Here is a 15,697-nt window from a genome sequence, read left to right as displayed (position 1 = left end):
TTCCACTTTCACTGCTTGGGGGGACCTGCTATTTCTGTGACAGCTCACTGAAAAACAGCGAATGCTGTTTTTGCTTTAACCTTTTTGTGTAAAAATAAAAATCCTCTTTAGATTTCTTCTGGTGATCAAAAACAGGTACTAATGTATGTCTTTCTTAAAGGCAAAGTGGTGTAACACAAATGTTTGAAAAGTGGGTGATACAGGTCTCTAAAACTGTATCTTGGATTTCTGTTAGTAAAAAAACAAATGGTTTAAATAGCTCATTTAAATACTATGGGTTAACTATTTATAAGAATGAAAAAAAATAGAAAATGATCTGAAGAGGTTCAGTAATGACATGTTTTGCCTCTTTTTTAATATCCTTAGTCAAAATGAACAGAGATAAAAAATGAGATAGAACTCATTTTTAATTCTGTTACAGAATGGAAGTAATATAGATAACATTGCTCATATGAATACCAAAAATTTATACCTATACCAGGATTTTGTATCTGATAGAGAAAAAATACGTCAGTAAATAATATCTGAAGTCATTGCCTTCACTGGATCTTTGGAGATTTTGCCTAAAGTCCCTTACCTCTTGGGACTTCAGTTGTCTCATCTATAAGATAGTGAAAATAATTTATTTGTTAAAATAATACTTCACTGTTCCTTCCCTACCTAAAATGTAAGATTCTGTGATATGTTTTATACATGAAAGTTTAATTAACTTCTTTGACCTAAGCCATTACCTAGGGCGTGTGTGTGTGTGTGTGTGTGTATGTGTGTTTACAAATTATAAACTTACAAACTACTAGGCTAATGTTAGCATGCTGAATGCTATCCAATGACCCAAGGAGTCCTAGAATTTCTAATGCTTTTTGCTAGACTCTTTTTTAATGATAATAATACCTGTATTGGCTTTGGTGAATTGGTCTTTGGAACAAACTTACAGATGTCCTCTTTAATTGACATCTTCATCTAGTTTCCTCTCAAAGATACAGGAGCCACCTGTCATTTTTTGTTCAATAGGGAATGTGAAGTAACCTCTAACTCTGATTCCTTTATAACACAGAAGCAAAGAAAAGGTCCTGTTCATGTGAACTCTGATTGACTCATTGGTTAGCTCTTTCATTACTCAGACAGCAGCAGCTTCTTTAAATGAACAGAGAGACCCAGAGATTTGCATTGACTGGGGAAATTCACCGGACTCATCAATTGAGTCCTCAAGAATGATTTTTTGATCATCATTGTTTCATGCTTTCTCTGTCAGAGTTCAGATGTTGTTTCAGAATCTTTACTTGTAAGACCTAAAAACTATCTTAAATACTCATCTGAAGGTGGAATTAAGCAAAATCTCATATTCTGTAGCTTTTGATGTGATCATATTTTTCTTTTGTGCCATTTTTCAATGATTATTTTCTGCCCTACGCATATTTCAGCTTTTAAGTCAGGGATATTTCTGCTATAACTAATCCCAAATGCATTCCCTTTCTTTTTGACAGAAGCACCTATACTCCATAAATGAATGGTCAGGATGAGATATGTTCTGGTTATTGAGGATCAGCCAAGTACACGATACTAGACACATGATATGACATTTCCTTTTAGTACATCTTCTATTTATTATATAGAATATTAAATGGAACATCTGATGATGTCATGCAAATTGGACCCAAATACACATGCCACCAACATCAGGCAATATTAATGGCTATGAGAGAACTTACATACAAGGAAGCAGCAAACACACAGTGATACTTGGATGCAGGCAGGTGCAACGTGCACAGGGGCAGCCACCACCCTGTGGCCAGGAGAGGATCTAGCCTCCGCTTATTTCTCTTCATTTGCAAAATCAACCTAACAGTGAATTTAACCTAACGTGCAGATTTTTTTTAATTCTCAAAACAAACCAAAAATAATCAGAATACATGCAAAATGATTAGACCTTGCCTGATAGGCCACACATTGCCACAAATCGAAGAATTATTATTTTTATTGCTACTTTACATTTTTTTTTGTATTTTTGTTCCAAAGGAATGACTCTGATGAAAATCCAAAGGCAAAATAGGAGAGCAGAGCTATATCACCAAAACTGCTGAGAAAAAAAAAAAAAAAAAAAAAAAAAAACTAACTATAGGGTGAACAGGGTTTTATAAGTCTTCACATCATAGTGACTTTTTGCTCTTCCCAGTCTTCTAAGAAATGAAAGGAGGGATGTTACACCTTGGCCTGACCCGGAGACTGTCTGGGAAAGAGCCATCACCTGGATCGGTGCCAGAGTGCTGATTGCAAAAAGCAAACAGAGCTGCACAGGGAACTTCTCTGAGCTCTGCAGTGTGGTTAGGCTGTGGACTGTGGTGGCTGCTGTTTGCCATTTGCCACTCAGTTGTCGCTTGTGACTGTGGAGCTAGCTTACTCTGGGATTTGCTTCAAACACATGAGGTTCACAGGACTGCTGTTACTACCATTGGTTTGGGCACAGAGAGTCTCAAATTTTATTTTTCATTATTCATGTAATAAAACCCTTGAGCCTTAGGCAGCATCCAGAAACCTTGTCCTCAGCAACATGTATAAACAATTACGGCTGTTTTTTTTTTTTTTCTTCAGGGATATGGAACACTGAATATAAAGGGGGAAGGTGCCATGGGTATTAAATATGGATCGCCTCCTTTTTATGTTCTGGTTTTGTTTTGTTTCTTCCTGTTTTATTTTTTTTAACTTAACCTGAAAATATCAAATCCATTATTCAATAACAGTTCTTATTTTTCTTATTTGAAGCAATTTTAGTTTCTGAAGAGTTGAAAGATAATTAAAAAATCTAATTTTACCCTTCATCTCTTTCACCTCAGATTGATATCTCACACATCGATAGTACAATTACCATAACTAAAAAATTAGTATTATACCAGTAACTAAACTGCACATTTTACTTGAATTTGACAATTTTACCCACTAATTTCCTTTTTCTATTACAGGATTCAATGGCTAAATTTTTTGTTTTATGTTCTTTTTTTTTTTTTAATCAGGTGTACATGATTTCATGTAACTCAGCATCTTCGTATACTACAAAGTGATTACCCCCAAAATTTACCACCAATCATTATAAAATTGACCCCCTTCATCCTTTTCTTTCATCTCCCCAAAATCTTCCCCTCTGGTAACCACTGATGTCTTCTCTATGAGTTTGTTTTCGTTTGTATTGTTTTGTTTACATTTTACATATGACAAGGATATCAAGGTAATATTTTTTGCTGTCAGTTATGCCTTATCCATTCTGCTGACAGCTGAGTATTCCATTTATGGGCACACTATCATTTATTTTAGAAGGGGAAAATTGATAGCCAATTTTTTGTTATTTTAATTTTTGTCAAAGCCATAAATTTTATGATGACAGATTAGGCAAGGGATTTTGGAAAATCTGTGAAGTGAATTCCTAGTATAGAAACAGTTGGGAAAATGGTAAGTACATTTAATTTTAATAGCTTCCAGCTAATTGTCCTTCAAAAGTGATTCCAGGAAAATTATACTATCACCAAAGACATTTGGAAGTACCTGTCTCCCACAGTCTTTCCAACAATGTGTACTAATAATCTTCAAAAAATTATATTTACCAATTAGGTTGTTGAAAAAAGGACCATGATTTTGTTTTGATTTACATTATTTTGATTATGAGGTGGAACGTCTAGTCAGAGCTTACTGACCATTTGCATTCCTTGTCATAAAAACTATGTGATTTGTTTCTCTCTACCAAGTTTTGATACTCTATTTCTTATTGATTGTTAAATTGAAGATATCAGCCCATTATCTCGTAAGTGCTCCAAATCTCTCCTCAATTTTTTTAAAGCTTATCTATTTATTTTGAGGGATAGAGCAAGAGAGAGAGAGAGAGAGAGAGAGAGAGGGAGAGAGAGAATCCCAAGCAGGCTGCTCACTGTCGGTGCAGAGCCTGATATGGGGCTCTAAATCACCAACCATGATCATGACCTGAGCCAAAATCAAGAGTAGGACCCTTAACCAACTAAGTCACCCAGAGGCCCCTCCCCAATTTTTTATTTCAATTTAACTTTATATGTGGAATAGTTTTCATTTAGAAGAATTTGGTTTTATTTTGGTTATTATTTTTGGCTGTTAAAATTATTAGTCATTTTGATTCTACTTTCTGGACTTTTGGTCAGGCTTAGAGAAATTTTTATCACTCCAAGATTTCATAAAGTAAATTTAACAAACGTTGCATGCATGTGTGTGAGTATCCGGATATTTAGCAGCTTTACTGCAGTATATTGAAGTATTGTTCACATGCTATAAAAATCACTCATTTCAATGTGTACAATTCAATACTGCAATCCAATAAAAGATCATATTTAGCACCAGTAAAAGATGCCTTGAGTTCTTTGCAGTCAGTTCTAATTCCCATCCTACTGTCTGAATAGATTTGTTTTCTTCTGGATATTTCATATTAATAGAACCACACAATATGAGTCTTTGGTGTCAGGTTTCTTCCACATAGTGTAATATTTTGGAGATTCATCTATGTGCCAGAATGTATTAAGTCTTCCAATCCATAAATATATATATGCATATATATTTACTTAGATTTACATTTTTTCTCAGCAATATTTTGTAGTTCTTCTCAGTGTACAAGTTTTGCACTCCTTTTATTAAATTTAATCTTAAGTATTTTATTTTTTATGATATCATGAATGAAAAGTTTTTTATTTTCCAATTTGCATTGCTATGTAGAAATGTAGTTTTTAAAATATATTCTGACCCTGTTGTTACCTATTTAAAATGTTCTACTAGATGAATATGGTTCTGTATTGGAAAGTGCACTGAGCTATCGGTCGCGATAATGTATATGTATACACACACACACACGCACATGCACACACACACCCTTTTTGCAATAAAATGTATGGTTTAGGTTTAGATAATTCTGATAGGTTTTTGATGTCTATAAATGTTAGCTGTGTTATTCAAAGCTCTATAGGTTACATAGCATTCCATGGCTGGGCTTTGTAGGATATCTGGTGTCACTGTTCTGACAAACCAAATTTTAATAGCATCCTTTCGCCAGTCATTATGACAACCACAAAAGACCCTATTTGCACATAAAGGGCCTATTGACTTTATTTTACAGTTTGACTTAAAATATCTTTTATGGGGTGCCTGGGTGGCTCTGTTGGGTTAAGCATCCAACTTTGGCTCATGTCATGATTGCACTCTCCGTGTTGACAGCTCAGAGCCTGGAGCCTGTTTCGGATTGTGTGTCTCCTTTCTTTCTACCCCTCTCCTACTCACGCTCTGTCTCTTTCTCTCTCTCTCTCTCTCTCTCTCTCTCTCTCTCTCTCTCAAAAATGAATAAATGTTAAAAATTGTGTAAATATCTTTTATTTGGTGGAGATCAAGGATATTATTTAGTTTAACTGGCCAGTGAGAAAACAAATCCCTTCCATAGTGTCACATGGCTAGTTTGACTGCTTAAAAACCTCCACTGATGTAATTAATTTACTTAATAGATATGAATACTTGAGAAAACATTTTTTGTTTTGTTGGGAGCCTGTAAATATTAAATAGTGAATTTAAATATGTCTTTCTAAACCTAATTGTATTAGTCATATGTTTGCCCTCTGGAAGAGTATAATTTGCTCCCAATATTGAAATAATAGCTTGTTACATATTCAAACTCAGCTGTAATGTTTCCCTTTGGCATTCTCTGCTCCAGGAACAATAAAACATATATCTTAAACTTCCTTGATTTAGTTTTATTTTCAATCCCCAATCAGTCTGGTTATCTTCTAAACTGTTTGATTCCTCAATAGTTTCTTAAAATGTGGTTCTCAAAATTAAATGTAATATTTTAAATGTTTTTCCAGCGAAACTCATGGAGTCCTTTTTCAAAGCAGTAATGATGTTATTTTGTAGATGTTTATTTATTTATATTTCCTTGTGATTAGGAACTCCTTGTTAATGAATATTTTATCTTATTCTATGCACGATGAGTTGAACTAAAAATATTGAGCTGTGTTATCTTTACATAGTAAGATTATGGTTACATATGTAAGTATGGTTACATATTTACCTATTTATTATAATGTTAAGATTACTGGGGCACCTGGGTGGCTCAGTTGGTTGAGTGTCCGACTTGGGCTCAGGTCATGATCTCGTGGTTTGTGAGTTCGAGCCCCACGACAGACTCTGTGATCACAGCTCAGAGCCTGGAGCTTGCTTCAGATTCTGTGTCTCCCCCTTTCTCTGCTCCTCCCCTGCTCATATTCTGTTTCTCAATAATAAATAAATGTTAAAAATTTTAAAAAAAGATTACTGAAGATGAGATATTGATACCCTTTTTAAGAAGTCTGGCTGAAATTACTTCTGCCATATCTTTTATAATTTTGAATGTGCATATCTTTATAATACAATTTGGTATGGAATCACCTAATTCTGGATATAATGAATATTGTTCTGTTAAGCCTTCCTTAAGTGGAAAGCTAAGTAGAGAAGACAACTTTTCCTAGAAGACTCAATCTTTGCAAACTTAAGATAACGTTTTTTAATCATAGTTTTCTCTTTTCTGAACATCCCTTTAAAACACTATTTGTTGAAATTCTCCAGAACATTTGGTTTTGCAGAAAAAACATTAAAAAAATAAGTGAAAATATCAGTATATATTAGATAACATCAAATTTTGTGTTGTCCATATTTTATTTATTGCCATTGATTGGCTTTCATTCCTTGTAGGTCCAGAGGCCTTCTTCTTTGGAAATGTAAGAGACTTTCCTCTTTGTGCCCATTGTGCAAACTGTTTCCTTAAAAATATGTCCATTATTTTTAAAGTTTTACTATTTTAGCTTAAGTAACTGCCTTTTTGTATTTTTTACCTCTAGCAATGGTACTTACTCCAGAATTTAGTATTTTGTTACTCTGGGGTTTTGGGCATGTTTTTTTTTTCTTTTTTTCTTTTTATTTTTCTTTCTCCCCCCCTACCCCCATTGCCTTCTCTTTACTTAGTGTTTCATATTGCTTTCCCAGAGCACCAGTTAACTCATCCAGCATAAGTAAATGTTATCTCCGTTAGTCAACACTAGTTGTCACGACCAGGGCAAAGCTACTACATTTGTGTGCAGGGCCTGGGGATCCTAACACCTTATAAAGCCCAAGACGGTCTCAACCCAAAGGAGAGCTGTTCTATAACAAGCTGATGATTTCATTTAATTGTTTACATGACTTGTTAAGCTCATTTTTTTTAAACTAATGAGGTAATGACATCTTTATTTTGAGGAGTTTTGAATGTTAAAAAAAATGAGAATAAGGACTTTCACTGTTGGTGGGAGTGCAAAATAGTACAGCTATTTTGGAAGACAAGTTTGGTGGTTTTTTGCCAAATTGAACATACACTTGCCATACGATCCAGCAATTGCAGTCCTTGGTATTTACCCAAAGAAGTTAAAAGTTTATGTTCACATAAAAACTTGCACACAGATGTATACAACAACTTTATTTACAGTTGCTAGAAGTTGGATGGAATTAGTATATCTTTCAGTCTTTCTTTCTTTCAGAATAAACTGTGGTACATCCAGACAACAGAATGTTATTCAATGCTAAACAAGATGAGCTATCAAACTATGAAGAAACATTGAGGAGATTTAAATGCATGTTACTAAGTGAAAGAAGCCATCTGAAAAGCCCACCTACTGCATGATTACAATGATACGACATTCTGAAAAAGACAAAACTATAGAGTCAGTAAAAAGAGATCAGTGGTCGCGATGGGTTTGAGTTAGAGGAGACTTAAACAGGCAGAGCATAGAAGAATTTTAGTGTGGTGAAAATACTCTATGTGGTACTGTAATTATGAGTGCTTGTCATTATAAATTTGTCCAAAAACCAAGAGTGAACTGTAAGGTAAACTATGGAAGTAGGGTGATTATGGAATGTCAGTATGGGTTCATCGGTTGTGACAAATACAGTACTCTGGTGTGAGATGTTGATAATGGATGAGGCTATGCCTATGTGTCAGCAGACGATATATGAGGAAGAAATTTCTATGGTTTCTTCACAGTTTTGCTGTGAAATGAAAACTGCTCTAAAAATACTCTTTTTTTTTTTAATTTTTTTTCAACGTTTTTTATTTATTTTTGGGACAGAGAGAGACAGAGCATGAACGGGGGAGGGGCAGAGAGAGAGGGAGACACAGAATCGGAAACAGGCTCCAGGCTCTGAGCCATCAGCCCAGAGCCTGACGCGGGGCTCGAACTCACGGACCGCGAGATCGTGACCTGGCCGAAGTCGGACGCTTAACCGACTGCGCCACCCAGGCGCCCCTAAAAATACTCTTAAAAGTAAAAACACAATGAAATATCACTTCACATCCACTAGAATGGCTATGGTTAAAACCATAGGTGATCAAAAAGTGTTGGTGAGGATGTAGAGAAATTATAACATTGATGATTGGGATTATTACATAGTGGAATTATAAAATGGTGCAGTCTGGCAGTTCTTACAAGTTAAACATAGAGTTTATAGGGCGCCTGGGTGGCGCAGTCGGTTAAGCGTCCGACTTCAGCCAGGTCACGATCTCGCGGTCCGTGAGTTCGAGCCCCGCGTCAGGCTCTGGGCTGATGGCTCGGAGCCTGGAGCCTGTTTCCGATTCTGTGTCTCCCTCTCTCTCTCTGCCCCTCCCCCGTTCATGCTCTGTCTCTCTCTGTCCCAAAAATAAATAAAAAACGTTGAAAAAAAAATTAAAAAAAAAAAAATAAACATAGAGTTTATATATGTATGTATTCAGCTCCTAGGTATGTACCTATGAGAAATGAAAACTTATGAAAAGCTTCCATATAAATGTTCAGAGTTCCTGTTAGGAATCATTTTTCCTAAGAGCCAAAAGGTGGAAACAACCCCAATATCCATCTCTTTGTGTATGAATACTTATGATGAGATAAATAAGGTATGTTATATCCAGACAACAAAAAAAAGGTATTCAGGATAGAAAGGAATGAATTATCGATAACATGCTAGAAACATGAATGCACCTTGAAAACATTATGCTACATAAAGAAGTCAGTCACATATGACTGAATATTAAGGATTCCATTTATATGAAGGGTTCAGTATAGACAAATCCATAGAAATTGAAAGTAGATTAGTGTTATATGCAGCTGGGCTGACAAAGGCTAATGGGGGAATGACTGCTAATGGGCCACAGGACTTCCTTTGGGGATGATGAAAATGTTCTAAAATGTGGTCATGGTTTCACAATTCTTGAACATGGTAAATTTATTTAACTCCACATTTTAGATGGGTGGATTCTATGGCATATGAATTATATGTCAATAAAACTTTTTTTAAAGTAGATAATATACAAGGTTTGTCAAAAAATTTTGTAGCTGGTAAGTAATATCCAAATAGCACCTTATTTTTTTTCCTTGTTGGAAGTAAGTTTTGTTCACTTGTGAAAACTTAGTTTTTGAACACCCCTAGTAGTCTACATTTAATCTGCCATCACATCATTTCCTGGTCACATCTTTTACTCCTATTCTTGCTGCTACCATTCCTCCATGGGAATGGGAAATTAATGCTATTTTCTCTCATTCTCTTTCCCTCTATTTTTTTCTTTTCTTTTTATTTTTTAGAACTGTGAAAAGTTTATTAGGGAACAATAGGAAGGACCAAGTGAAGGGGACAGGGGGGCAGGGGAACCATTCAAACCGATAGTCAGAACAGACACCTTAATGCTGTACTCTTTAATTCCTCCAAGTCCCTTACCCATAAAAATCATTTAATAAATAACAGAACCAAATATTTTAAGGCATTTTTTTTGAGAGTTTATTTTTCGGACTAAAACATTTTGATTTTCTTTAAAAAAAATAATTCCAATGATAGTAATAAAAATAAATAATTTATAAATTGTAGAAAACTAATTTGAATTGCAAATTACAAACACTAAACACTAGCTTAATATGTATAGATTTTTACTACATTAAGTCCCAGTTAATATAATAGGAAATAGTGCTTGGGGAATAACCATAAAGAGTGTCATTTATTTGGCATTTTCCCCAGTGATCTAGAAGACAAGTATCCCAGGAACTAAATATAAAGGTGATAATCAGTAAATTAAATATATCCATTAACATAGAAAAAAACATAAGGGGCGCCTGGGTGGCGCAGTCGGTTAAGCGTCCGACTTCAGCCAGGTCACGATCTCGCGGTCCGTGAGTTCGAGCCCCGCGTCAGGCTCTGGGCTGATGGCTCGGAGCCTGGAGCCTGTTTCCGATTCTGTGTCTCCCTCTCCCTCTGCCCCTCCCCCATTCATGCTCTGTCTCTCTCTGTCCCAAAAATAAATAAAAAACGTTGAAAAAAAAAAAAAAACATAATACCAAGGGCCAACATAAACTAAATATTTTTAAAATGGTATAATTATGAAATTAAATTATATAACCATTATATAAACATTTTAGGAAAATCAAATCTAAATTTGAGAAATTTAGAAGGTAGGGATGGGACACTTAGGGAACCTTTTTGCAAAATACCTTGCATTTAGAAGACCATGAAGCTTAACAATATAAGCCTCAGGCACTCTCAGTGTTGACTTTCTGATGGAGTAGATGAGAAATTTATGACTTAAATAAACCATTTGTTTTCACCTGGAATAGGTTTCTTTGGAAAAGGCACTATTTTAAATTCAGAGAAATTCTGCCACAATCTTTTTGTCTTCTCTGTCTCTTTTCCTTTGTGGACCATATGGTTTCTATGTATAGGCATAGGCATTCTTGTTTGATTTAGTTTAGTTTATATTTCCTCTTTTCTGTCAGTAAATGCATGGGTCCCCGTTACAGTCTTTTCCTGAAAAAAAAAATAAGACCAATGATGAAAAGTCGGGGGAAAATGTACAAATTGATCCAATAAATGGGATTATGTGGCAAAGTACAAAGTGAGAGGGCAAGTGAAATTTATCAGGTTAAACTTTATATCTATTTTAAATTTTTTTTTTCAACGTTTTTTATTTATTTTTGGGACAGAGAGAGACAGAGCATGAACAGGGGAGGGGCAGAGAGAGAGGGAGACACAGAATCGGAAACAGGCTCCAGGCTCCGAGCCATCAGCCCAGAGCCTGACGCGGGGCTCGAACTCACAGACCGCGAGATCGTGACCTGGCTGAAGTCGGACGCTTAACCGACTGCGCCACCCAGGCGCCCCAAAACTTTATATCTATTTTAAAGCCAAGAAAATATAGTGACAGTTTAAGTAGTTCCTGAGACAATGCTTTGATTATATGAACTTTATTCATATTAATATCAGTATAATTTATAGCAGTTGAAGTCAGCATGAATGAGGATGAGTATGGGTCCCTGATGTTCAAGAAGGAGGAATTCATCCAGGATTAAAATTTATGTGACAAAAAAATCGTCTCAGCTTTCCATAGTCATGCTACTAATAAGAAATAAGCTTGCTTTTCCTTAACACGTTTGCCTATCTTATTATTAGCATTAATGACCAGTTATAACTGAGAAAAATAAAAATCTAGCATTAAGAAATGGCAAAGACTTTTGTTTTTTCTTTGTTATTGCTATTGTTGTTTTCTTTTTGTTTTTGTTTTTTTTTTTTTTTGCCAAACTCTGACATTGGCTCATTTTTTTTTTAATGGCAAAGTTCACAAGAAAGAGAACAAATAGAGAGTTAATAATCTTTTTAAAGAGATGGTAACTATGTCATCAAAGAGACAATTAAATATGATGAACACCAAAAAGTATACTGTACACTGTGGATTGAGCTAATCTTACCAGGGGGAGTTTGACAACCTCCATCAGATGACAGTAATTTTTAGTATTTTCTTTAGATTGAGGTTTACTCTTAAATTTATTCCCAGGTCTATGTAAGATACCAATATATATAACAATTTTAGTTGTTAATTGAGATTGTTAACATAGTGGTAGAGAATACTACAATGGGTCTAATCTTATTTTCTTTCAAATCATTTCTTACTTTTATCATATTTGATTGGGAACATCTTTTCAAACATTTATACTTCTTATTTGTGTACATTATTATTAGCAACTGTGGTGTGATTTATGCATTTGGGAAAATCTTTAATTTAGAAATACATATAAAATGGGGTGCATGGGTGGCTCAGTCAGTTAAGCGTTTGACTCTTGATTTCACCTCAGGTCATGATCTCACAGTTCATGAGTTTGATCCCCACATCAGTCTCCATGCTGTCAGTGCTGAGCCTGCTTGTGATTCTCTCTCCCTCCCTCTACCCCTCCCCTGTTCTATCTTTCAAAATAAATAAACTGAGAGAAATTAAAAAAAGCAATACATATAAAGTTGTTTAAATGCAACTTGAAAATACTACATATTTCTTAAGTAGGCCTATCTTGTAAAAATACAAACAAATTTTGGAGAACATACCTGTCTATTGCTCTGTTTTGTGCTGCTTTTCAGAGCAGTTGTTCTTTGAGATATTAGTATTTTTTAATCCCCATGAGTAAATCTCTGAGGGTATTCCTGCAGCTACAAAACCTAAATATGGTTTCATCAAAGAATGGAATCCAAACCTCTGAGAGGAAAATTTCATCTAGTCAATTTCTCGCATGATTTGTATTTAGCTTACTCAGGAGGTTTTAAGTGGCACAAGAAACCACTGAAACAGTAATTCCTCGGAGAAAAAATGCATTATGCATTATTTGTTCTGCCCTCAATAAGTGACTTTATTCAGTACAATATTTGGGAAGCCACTTTTATTTTTTTAGTGGTTCTTCTTACTTTGTAATACCTTAGGGAAAAGAAAAGATAGTAGACTTTTAAAAGTGAAGGAACAAATATAAAGTCCAACCATATAAAAATGGAGAAATTTGGGGCGCCTGGGTGGCGCAGTCGGTTAGGCGTCCGACTTCAGCCAGGTCACGATCTCGCGGTCCGTGAGTTCGAGCCCCGCGTCGGGCTCTGGGCTGATGGCTCGGAGCCTGGAGCCTGTTTCCGATTCTGTGTCTCCCTCTCTCTCTGCCCCTCTCCCGTTCATGCTCTGTCTCTCTCTGTCCCAAAAATAAATAAAAAAACGTTGAAAAAGAAAATTAAAAAAAAAAATGGAGAAACTATGTTTATACATTCAAGGAGCAGTGGAACTACAAACTCATTTTAGCTCTATCATTTACCAAAATTAAGTAAAGTGGAAAGTTGTGGGTTTTTTGGTTTGTTGTTTTGTTTTTGTTTCTGTTTTTTAAGATATTTCAATGTTTATTTATTTTTGAGAGAGAGAGAGTGTGTGAGCAGGAGAGGGGCAGAGAGAGAGGGAGACAGAGAATTTGAAGCACGTTCCAGGCTCCAAGTATCAGCACAGAGCCCTAGGGTTAGCACTCACGAACTGCGAGATCATGACCTGAGCCGAAGTCAGATGCTCAACCAACTGAGCCACCCAGGTGCCCCAGTTTTGTTTTGTTTTTTTTTGTTTGTTTGTTTTTAGATTCTATTCAAGTGAGTTTAATTACAATATCACAAGTAGACCATGAAGACACATTTCAAATAAGACTTTCATTGGGTTACAACAGAAATAGGAATATAATGTAGGCCACATGTGTAGTTCTAAATTTTATAGTAGCTATATTTAAAACGGTAACAAGAAAAAGATGATTTAAAAGTGTAAACCAATGTATCTAAAATAATGCCATTCAGTATGTAATTGATATTTTAATTTATTTTGATGAAATTATTTTTAATTAGATCTTCACCATCCATTGAGCAGTGGAGGATTAGAATTTAGAACATGGTAGATTCAAATCCTATGTTCACCATGTCCAATGGACACAACTAGAAAATACACATCAGTGTAAATAATACAGAACACAACCTGGAAACTGGCATAACAGACTCTTTACAGCTTAAAGTAGAGAACAGGCCACATTGAAGTGGGTAGGAATGATAGAGACACAGTTGGGAGCCAAAAGGAACCGTGGGACTGTCTCTGGGAGGGAGGGACACCACAGGTGATGAGAAGGAAGAGTACCGGACCTCCATATCAGGTACCCCAGGCACAAGGACCCACATGGGGAACATGAATCTCCATAACATTTGGCTTTGAAAACCAGAGGGACATAACAATCAGTAGGGCTTAACGCCTAGAACTTTAAAAGTCAGTGGGCTCAGCTCTGGGAGAGCCAAGAGGGCAATAGGAAACTGAGTCCTTGCCCTTAAAGATATAGCACAAGAAGCAGCCCCAAAGAGATACAGCATGGAAGAAGCAGTTTGAAAACACCTGGGGTATATGGGAAAATTTATTTACTAACCTCAGAGTGATTGCTTGAGGGGCAAATATCTTTGGGAAGCTTCACCAAGAAAAGAAGAGCTGGCAGTCTTCATTTCCCTCCCATGCCCTTTAGCATAAATACACAGACATTTACAAGGAACCAACGTATTGCCAAAACACTCCACCTAGTTTGCTAACAGTGTATCTCATCCTTGTGTTCTCGTGTGGACCTGTCCTTTCCAGCCCCCTCAGGACTCCACAATTCTTCCAGGAGGCTACAAGTCCATTACTGCCATGGACCAGTGCAGAACTTACTGGTACCATGAGCCTCACCCAACATTCTGTGGACCTATTCCCTCTAATATGCCCTTGGCCAGACCCCATCCAAAATGGTTCCCAAGCCAGGCAGTATGCAAGTAGCCCCAACAGGGGCCATAACCACTCCAAAATGACTCTTGTCCCAGAGAGAGGGGGAGATAAACACACAGTCACAACAGTCCACCTGCAGCCCTAGGAGGGGGCTGGGGACAGACATTGGGTATGGCTACAAGGCCTGCCCACCAATGAAAGCCTCTCAAGAGACAATGTAGAGAAAGCACTCTGAAATTCAGTGATACCACATTTCTGGCAAATGACTTATCTAACCGAACTGAAGTCCAACCAAGACAGCTTCAGACTGGTCCACTAACAACACAGACACCAAACCTGCCCATAACAAGCAAAGGGAGTCATTGTAGATGATTGGATTGAAGGCAGTCACAACTCAGCCATAAAAGTAGAGCACACAATACACATAGGAGACACCCTGAAGCCCCACATTCTGGTGAATATGGGACATTACACTGCAGGATGCTACAAGACTTCTTCTTCATAAGACTATTTCTCTAATTTTTTTTTAAATGTTAACGTTTTATTTATTTTTGAGAGAGAGAGACAGAGTATGAGTAGGGGAGGGGCAGAGAGAGAGGGAGACACAGAATCTGAAGCAGGCTCCAGGCTCTGAGCTGTCAGCATAGAGCCTGATGCAGGGGCTCAAACTTGTGAACCGTGAGATCATGACCTGAGCTGAAGCCAGATGCTTAACCAACTGAGTCACCCAGGTACCCCCTTTATTTATTTATTTTTTAATTCAAGTTACTTAGCATATAGCATAGTATTGTTTTCAGGAGTAGAATTTAGTGATACATCGGTTAAATATAATACCCAGTGCTCATCCCAACAAGTGCCCTCCTTAATGCCCATCCCCCATTTAGCCCATACCCTACCCATCTCCCCTCCAGCAACCCTGTTTGTTCTCTGTATTTAAGAGTCTCTTATGGTTTGCCTCCATCTCTGTTTTTATCTTATTTTACTTTTTTCTTCCCTTACCCTATATTCATCTGTTTTGTTTCTTAAATTCCACATATGAGTGAAGTCATATGATATTTGATAAGACCATTACTTTAAAGATCAGAATATTTAGCTGACTTTACAAACACA

This window comes from Neofelis nebulosa, chromosome 4 (genome assembly GCF_028018385.1).
Source record: "Neofelis nebulosa isolate mNeoNeb1 chromosome 4, mNeoNeb1.pri, whole genome shotgun sequence".
NCBI classification, from domain to species: Eukaryota; Metazoa; Chordata; class Mammalia; order Carnivora; family Felidae; genus Neofelis; species Neofelis nebulosa.
This window is presented reverse-complemented; position numbering follows the sequence as displayed.